The sequence below is a fragment of the Propithecus coquereli genome, unplaced genomic scaffold (genome assembly GCF_000956105.1).
Source record: "Propithecus coquereli isolate 6110/MARCELLA unplaced genomic scaffold, Pcoq_1.0 Scaffold282, whole genome shotgun sequence".
NCBI classification, from domain to species: domain Eukaryota; kingdom Metazoa; phylum Chordata; class Mammalia; order Primates; family Indriidae; genus Propithecus; species Propithecus coquereli.
In genome coordinates, this window is record NW_012148419.1 from 495,170 (window position 1) to 504,233 (window position 9,064).

The following is a 9,064-nucleotide window of genomic DNA, read 5'->3' on the forward strand; positions in this document are numbered from 1 at the left end:
GATTATCTTTCAAAGTTTTTTTAAGAGCTATTTTGGTGAAATCATGGATAAGTCGAAAATTCATGTTATTTTAGAATATGAGTCCCATCAAGGAACAAATGCAGTACAGACAGCTCGAAGTATCAACGAAGTGTTTGGGAAGGATGTGACTAATGAATGCACAGTATGTCGATGGTTTGAGAAGTTCCGTCGTGGTGATTTTAATCTTGAAAATGAGCCATGTGGGTGACCTGATACCAAGATGGATAATGATGAGCTGAAAGCTGTAGTGGAAGCAAATCCATCTCAACCTACACGTCAATTAGCAGCAAGATTTGATGTTACTATTCCAACAATATTGGACCATTTGAAACAAATGGGTAAGGTAAAGAAGCTGGATAGATGCGTACTGCATGAATTAAACAAACGCCAGAAGAGAAATCATCTCAAAGCCTGGCTTTCCTTGCTATCATGACATAAAGATTAACCAGTTCTATCCTGTATTACTATGTGTGATGGAAAATGGATTCTTTTGGACAATTACAAGCATTCAGCACAATGGTTGGATAAAAAAGTGCTGAAATACAGTCCAAAACTGAATACTCATAATAAAAAGCTACTGGTATCTGGTGGTCCAGCCTGGTATTATCCACTACAGCTTCATGAAACATGGTCAGTCGATTACAGCAGATGTCTACTACAACCGATTGGATGAAATGATGGGGATACTTGCAGTTAAGCAGCCGAGATTCTTTAATAGACACAGGCCAATCCTCTTGGAAGACCATATGCCCCAAAAAACAGCGCTGTTCAAACTACAGCAGATGAACTTGGAAACTCTCATCCACTGTATTCACCAAACCTTGCATCAACTGACTACCACTTCTTCCAGGCTTTGGACCACTTCTTGCAAAGAAAAATATTCAATTCTAAACAAGCTGTGGAAAATGCCTTTTGCAATTTCGTCACCACTCACTCTCCAGGCTTCTTTGCTGATGGCATAAACAAGCTACCCTCTTAAGATGGCAATGGCAAATCTGTGTCAATAGTTTAAGTGCACACTTTGATTAATTGTACTGCTTCTTGTTTGAGACAATAAACTAAACTTTCAATTCGAAATCAGACATTTCATATTTAATGACCTAATAACTGCCTGTAATGAGAAGATATTGCCCTTCATTCCAGCACAGGCCTTAAATTTCAGATATAACTAACATTCAGATCCACTAAAGGAGAATACATAGAAAAGCCGCCCCAATACTAGCTTGAAATGTTTTTTTTATCAGATCACGCAACATTTTACGAGGAACTCTGGGACATTTCAAAACACCTGTGTGTATGTGTGCATGTGTGTGCATCACAGAGACAGAGAGACAGATGATGAGACAGAGAGAACAATATTGAGAGATTCAGCAAGCTACCCTATTATCCAACCTGCCTGAAGACATGAAAGTGAGAATGGAAAATTAGAAAATGTAATAGTGAAAAAATTGTGTCTGATGGTTACTCTCCCACTATTCTGAGTATTTTATTCAATACTTAATCTATTAAAGCAACTTAAGGAAATATCATGGCAATATTCATATAGGAAGCAACATAAAGTTACATATACATTATGAGCACCTGTTTATTCCACTGAACAAAAGTAGTGACTCAGGGCCAACACTTTCAGTAATGCCTTTTACATCTGCAGTGGTACAGTGTACTATCTTCCCAGCTATATGCAACGGCCATATGCTCAATAGCCCAGAAATAAAATGAGACCAATAACTGGAAAATCATGTTTCTCTATGAGACATTGTTATGATTTGAATGTTTTTGTCCTTTCCAAATTTCATGTTGAAATGTAGTCCTCAATGCAACAGTATTAAAAAGTAATTGAATCATGAGGGCTCTGACCTCATGAAAGGGATTGGATGCCCTTATAAAAGGGCTCAACAGGGGGAGTTCACCCTTTCTTCCACTTCCACCTTCCAACATGTGAGGATGCATCAAGAAGGCCCTCGCTAGATGCTGATTCCTTGATCTTGGACTTCTGAGCCTCCAGAAGTGTGAGAAATAAATTCCTGTTCTTACAAATGACCCAGTCTGTGATATTCTGATATTGCATCCCAAATGGACTAAGGCAGACATCTAATCCATTAGATTCAGAAATATATATTAATAGAAAGCATACCATAAAAGATGTAACTTTCATGCACACTTTTAAAAAAATCTGAGTGAACGATTCTAAGTTTTTCTTTTCTTTTTTATCTGCTTCTTACCAGACGGTGGTATATTAACATTTTATTCATCTATTGACCTCACTATCCATTCTCTTTGGTCAATCAGTTTTCTTATTAAAATCTTAATTTCCAGATATATATCCCCTTTACTTCCTTATTATCTGAATCTCAAGGATTTCTTTTCTTGAAATTTCATAGTGGATGAATGATTTCTGACAACAACAGAAGCTGCTGCCTAACTCCTATATATTTCTTGATTATTGGTTTTATTAACCATATATATGTTGCCCTAAAATATCTTCTTTCCTGCTTCAAATTCTTGGACCATGAGGACAGCTGAATGAAAAAGCATAATGTTAAAAAGGCACAAGAGATTTCTACAAATATAACTTTTCATTCAGGAAATTTTTTACTACTAACATTTTATATATGTATATATATGGGAGCTTCTAATATTCAGCAAAGTTGAAAGTTTAGGCTAAGGCTGTTTTGTTTTCTTCATTTTTCCCCTGTATACATATTTTCTTGCTAAATATTTTAACAAGATATTCTATCTCTTATCCCTGCTCAATCCTTCTACAAGGTATTTATAAAATTAGGGGGAGGGGCAAGAATGAGAGTAGAAAAAAATTGATAAGTTTAGCACCTAAAACTTCACTCTATTTTGCTTTATTCACGAGCTATATTTTTTATGAATTAGGGAGATTTCACAAATTTAAAAAAATGAAAAAGAAAAATTTGTTGATAACTTTCTATTAAATAGCTGAAAAATTAGATTTTCATCTAAAGAAGATGTAGTTTGACCTTAGCAATCTCAGCTTAAAATCCTTATTATTAGCCAACTCTCACACTTTCACTTTGAGTAGCTTATTTACATAATAATTACCTTATACATAGCTCAAACAAAAAGGAAAAAGGAAAGGAGAGGAAAACACCAACTAAAATCTTATAAGGTTCCTACTGGTCTCATAAAAAATTCACAGAAACATTTATTGCAGCTACAAATCCTCTTTCCCAATCTCTATAATAAGAAGAAACTTTAAAATCAATTGATTTCACTCTCACTGATGGATTCTTCTTAGTCACCGAAAATGTTTGCAATAAATTTTAAGAATATGGAGGAAATCTGCACAACCAAAATGTAATAGATTGAAGTATATTATATTAGATTTGCTAAAAATGGGATGGGATGAAATCTATCAACAATAGGTATAATATACATTACATGTGAACTTGGAACATATAGAATCAAGAAAATGAGCTATTTGCTAACTTTTTAAAATAATCTAACTTTTTTACTAATTAAACTCGGTATATTCGTTAATACATATCTTTTCATTTTATTTATTATAAGTAAAATAAAATCCCTCACATATATTTCTGGAATAGATAGAGCAAAAGTTTTTTCCCTTATGTGCAGACAGCGTGAAAGATGAAATGTTAAAGATGAAAGGTAATGTTACCTGTTTCCTCCCCTCTAAATACTTTCTCATGGAGACCATCAGATATAATACTAACCTGGATTCTTGTAAACGCGTGGATTTACTCCATACTTTTCTAACAGAAGTGTTAACTTATGTATGAGGTTATTGAAAACAAAGTGTGTTAGCAATCACACACTCTTCTTCCCTGAAGACGCTGTCAACTTTTTACACCTTCTGACAAAAAACAGGCAAACCAAACCAATCAAAATAAAACAAGAAACTTTGAACAAACACAAATGGAAAGTTTCATAATTCTAACGGGATGGGAGGGATTCTTCTCCCATAAAACCAATTGCCCTGTTTCCTATTAAACATTAAAATTGCTCATTAGAGACTATACCATTGTCATAGGACAGTTTTAAAAACCATGCTTGAAAGCATGTACATTCTAGAAGTTTTATTTCCGTAATTCTTTCTGTAATAATGGTATATTTACATTTTCTACCATACATATCCTAGATTCTCATGAAACAAGATATTAGGATTTCTCTGAGAATAACATTAGGGAAAATAAATTAAATTCTATGGCTTACTGTGATTTAAAGTATTAAACTTCCATTTTTCTTAAGTTTTTTTGTTTGTTTATATTCATCAGGAAAAAAAAATCCGTACATTCCTCCCTTCCCCTACTCCCCCGCCAAAAAGCCTATTTTCTACATGTGTTTATATCACACCTCAGCTTCTAATTCACTGCCTTCTTGTATCTTATCTCAAAAGTACTATCTCAGTGGGACCAAAGCTATTAGTGGTAAGGTCAGGTTCTAGAGATGTAGGCCTCTTCCATCATGCTGTTGGAAGAACTATACAAAAATATTTCCTGACAGTTGAAAGATGCTTAGGAATACATTTATCCAGATGACTTTACCTTTGAGGGTTAAATGAGCTACATGGGAGACCAGTAGTGATTTTCCCCACCAGCTTGCATCTTTCAGCTGGATTTTAATAGCTATTTTACATAACAAGCACATGGTGAGCATAACTGCTACGGTGTACATACACAAGAAAAATAATCAAAATAACATGCCACGAAAATGGTAATAAAGGTGAAGTGACCATTTAATTGCACATCTGGCAATAGTAAGAGCTTTTGGAAAACAGAAAATGCTTTGCTGGAGAAATCTCAGGTGAGGTTAACATTTGCTTCAGCAATAGACAAAAGTATAGCGTAGTCCTGAAAGAATAACTAGAAGAACTTTACAGAGCATTTTAATCAACAAACAGTGCCATCAAGGAACTTTGCTTTAAAGAAAAAAAAAAAAACTTTTTATATTAAGTAAACTCAGCAGCTTTTCTTCTTGGGTTTTTCTCCAGAGGATTTGATTTAAACAAAGCATCTCTGGCAAAGAGAAGGGCTTATTATTCCTTCACACAATATTCAATAAAAGTGTAAAATTACTAGTGAATCTTAAAGAGGGTGCAGCAATTCCAGGCAAATTTAAAATAGTCTGTTCCATTTAGATAAGCTTTAAATCTTGCTCGCTCTCTCTCCTTCTCTATCTTCCATTTACATTTTATTGATGTCATTTCTTCCTCGGCATCTAAGCCCCTGCAAGCATCCTTCTACAAATTGATCACCAAAGTGTATGTAGTACATTAGGAATAAGGGTCGATAAAAATCCACCCAAAAGATAGAAAGGGTGTAACAAATTAAAATTAAAAAAATGAAAAGGGCCACCACAGTTTGATGGTAGCAGGTAAAATACCAGCTATAAAGGCACACCTTCTCCCAATTCTGTTTGTCAATAAGTAAGAATTCTTAACAAATATATGGCACTTTATTACTCTCTTGAAACTGTGAGCTTTAAGTGTTCCCTGGAAAATGTCTCTCTATATATTAAATATTAATAGTTAAGTGATCATAAAGATGTTTAGAATTGAAGTGAAACGAAGTCCTAAACCCACATTATTTATTTCAAATAACTTTTGCAAATTCGCCTATTGATATAATAGGCTTGGAGTCGGGGTTAAGGGGTGACAGACAATAAAAAGAAGTAAACAAGGAGCCATACAGCACAAGACATTGTGTCCGTAAGTGATGTCCAAAGCCTACCAGGTGCAGAGGAACAGAGTCCACAACTAGGCACCATGCAAGAGTGATGCAGATAACAGTGCCTGTCAGAAGCTACCTTGTGGCTTTACCTTACATTTGTCTAATCATTTGTGGTTACATCAGATAAAGAATTTCTGGGTATTCCTTAATAATTAACTCAAAAGAAAAAAAGTTAAACGCCATCATCTCTGAGACTATCTGAAAAAACTGACCCAATATCAATCCCAGCCAAAAAGTGAGAACAGCGGTTTCCCATCGTCTCCACTTTGCTGTTGAGTTCTTCTCTCTCTAAAAATGTAACTTCTCTTACTGAGCTAAATGCTTATTTACATATGAATCATATATACAGAGTAGCCAACAAGTCTGAAAATAATGATGAATACATTAGATGATATATTGACAGTACAGTACAATCCGTCATAAGATCATGGTCTATGTTTCTAGACCTCCTGCTTCTAGTATTTTTAACAGTCTTCATCCTTAACTCCTTCCAATGAATACCAAGTTTTTCTACCCTCAGCATGCCTTGCAATTATCCATGAATTTCTACCAATTCATTCTTAATTATTCTCCCATCAGGCTTCTTCCTGCCTTTGAAATTCTATCTTATATTTCCCAATACTTCTGCTCTTAAGTCCATGCCTTCTAAAATCATTGGATATATGAGACCAGCTTGACACATAACATAATGCATTTCAATTTCTCACCCTCCCCTGGTGCATATGCAAATGAGGTTCCAAAATATCATAAAATATTAATAGAAAATTATTTTCTTTAGGTGTTAGATTATTATTTTACTGGTATATCTAAAAGTTGCTAAGTACCACACCCAAGTTCTCATTTTGATAGATCATACTTGGCAATCTAAAAATTACAGTGTACACTTTGGAAAGGATGCGGAGATGAGACGTGGGGGAAAAAAGATTTGATGAATTATGACATCTCAGTAAGCCATGACCACAGTTTTTATTAGAACTAAAATGTTCTAATATAAAGTGATAATTATATGAGACTGCAATGTAATTTTAAAAGTTGCAACTTATTGGAAAAGATATACATGATAATTTTGAAAGTCATTCATCAGGAGCTGTAGCAGGATTTTTTGATGCATTATATTTAAACTTATTTAATCATAGTAGAGATCCTTAGCCTGCCCAAATATTTAAAAGAAAAGGTCAGTATTTACTATGTGCTCTTGAAAATGTATATGCTGTAATTCTAGTAATGAGAAAATAGTAGCATAATCACATAACTGCATTTTCACAGGGCAAGATATTCAAGTTTCACCACTTAGATTTTTAAAGTAATTGCATCACTGCCCACTCTCGTACCCTCCCTGATCAAGGCAGACCATCATTTGCTTCAATATAAACAATATAACTCCCTGTAATCCCATCATTAAAAGATTGTACTAAGCTAAATAGTCAGTTATGATTAAAATTACTGTCTGCAAACTATTTTCTCTTTATCTATTTATTCAGCCTAAAAATTTTACTTGGAAATAATGAAGAATGTCAGCTTCAGTGAATAGAGCCAAAATTAAAATTCAAGAAACATGTACCCCTTACGCCATCGGGGCTTACCATCTCATCTATTGCACTGCTGCTATATACTCTGATGGTCAAGGTGGTTCCATCCCGTGACAGCTTTTAAGGACCCCTCCATCAACAGTGCCAACAAAGTCAGCATATCATGCTGCATACATCTTACCTCTTGGAGAAAAGAATTCTTTTTCTCCTGAAATTGAGGATTCACATGCAAGATGATCTTGAATCCCCAACCTCACTGATTAGCAGCAGCATTCTAATCAGTGTTTCAAAACCATGTACAAGGTAAAAAGCTTAGATACAGTCTTAGCTTGCTTTAAAGTTGTCACATCCAGTATTTTACTCTTTGGCTGTTGTTGGTTTTTAATCACAGGTGAGTCCCACTAATTGACAATTTCAGTTTAATTAAGGAGGAAAGTAGGCCTGTGCTATTGAGGACTCACTTTCTCAGTTTACAGACTATCTCTACCCAGGCCCCTCCAGGGATCTTATTTTATTTTATTTTTTTCCTTCTTCTTTAACTGCCTCTGCTTACCACACATCAGTTGTTTTTATTGGCTCTAACTCAGTCATTCTCTTTGAATTCAACCTCCTCTTATTGTTGTTTTCTTGGTGTAACATTTCAAATAAGATCTCCATTGCTTTGGTGTTGCTTTATTTATTTCTCTTTTAATTTGCATGGTATACAGTTTCATAGAAGTAGAGTTCAATGTCAAACCATGGCAGAGAAAGCAGAATATCTGATTTGGAGGCCACATCTTCCCAATTGATCCTTAAGAAATTCATCACAGGGCAGAAAATGTTAGGGGATGTACAGGATGTTGAGTTTTCTCTCAACATATGTATGAAGGGCCATGAGTCTTCTTGGGTATTGTACCTCGCCTCCTCTAGGAGATTAGACTTGTGTCTGACGACCTCCGGTAGGATATAGACCAGTGATTCTTTAACATTAGTGTACCTTGGAATCACCTGAAGGGCTTACCAAAGCACAGATAGCAGGGACCCATCCCTAAGATGGAGCCTAAGATCTGGAGTGGAGCCTAAGAATTTGTTTTTCTAACAAGTTCCTAAACGCTGCTGTTGCTGTTGATCTGGTGACCCTACTCTGTATGTCACTATTTTGTAGAATGCTATAAGGAGATGTCCAAGAAAGAGGGATTACTACAAGGAATCACTGAGATGTATTTACATTAGAGATAAGAGAAAATTATTACTGAAATAAATGAGGAAATTGAAGTTTAACAGTTTACCACTCTTCACTGAAATATTTTGGATTAGTAACAGACTCTAATCCCTTAAGTGCCTGCTATTAGTCATATGAACCACTCTAATACTGTCTGTGGTTATTGGCCAGTCCTCGCCTTCTGCTTCTTTATGAACTCTGTCTTAGATACACATTTATTCTGTTTTTCCTAAGCCCTTTTATTTTGATGTTTTTTTTTCTTTTTCTCAAGCAATTTTCAGTAAGGTAACTTTAGGATTTGGGCTAGTCCCTCAAGTGTAAATGTACCTATTGGAAGGAGGAGACAAAGTTGCATACAGAAGTGAAAGAAATGCCAAATCAATGAGGTCTGGTAAGCTGAGTGGCAGGAACTAACGGGCAATTTCTTCAAGGCCTTCTAAGATCAATTCCAGATTTGTTTGTTACTCTGTTCAAGGATCACATTCCTGGAAAAGCAATTTGATTCACATCTCTACCCAGCAGTCAGGAAAGTCAGAACACCTTGATATATAGTCCCGCCACGTCAGTATCCAGTTGCAGGATGGCTGGTCGCCCGA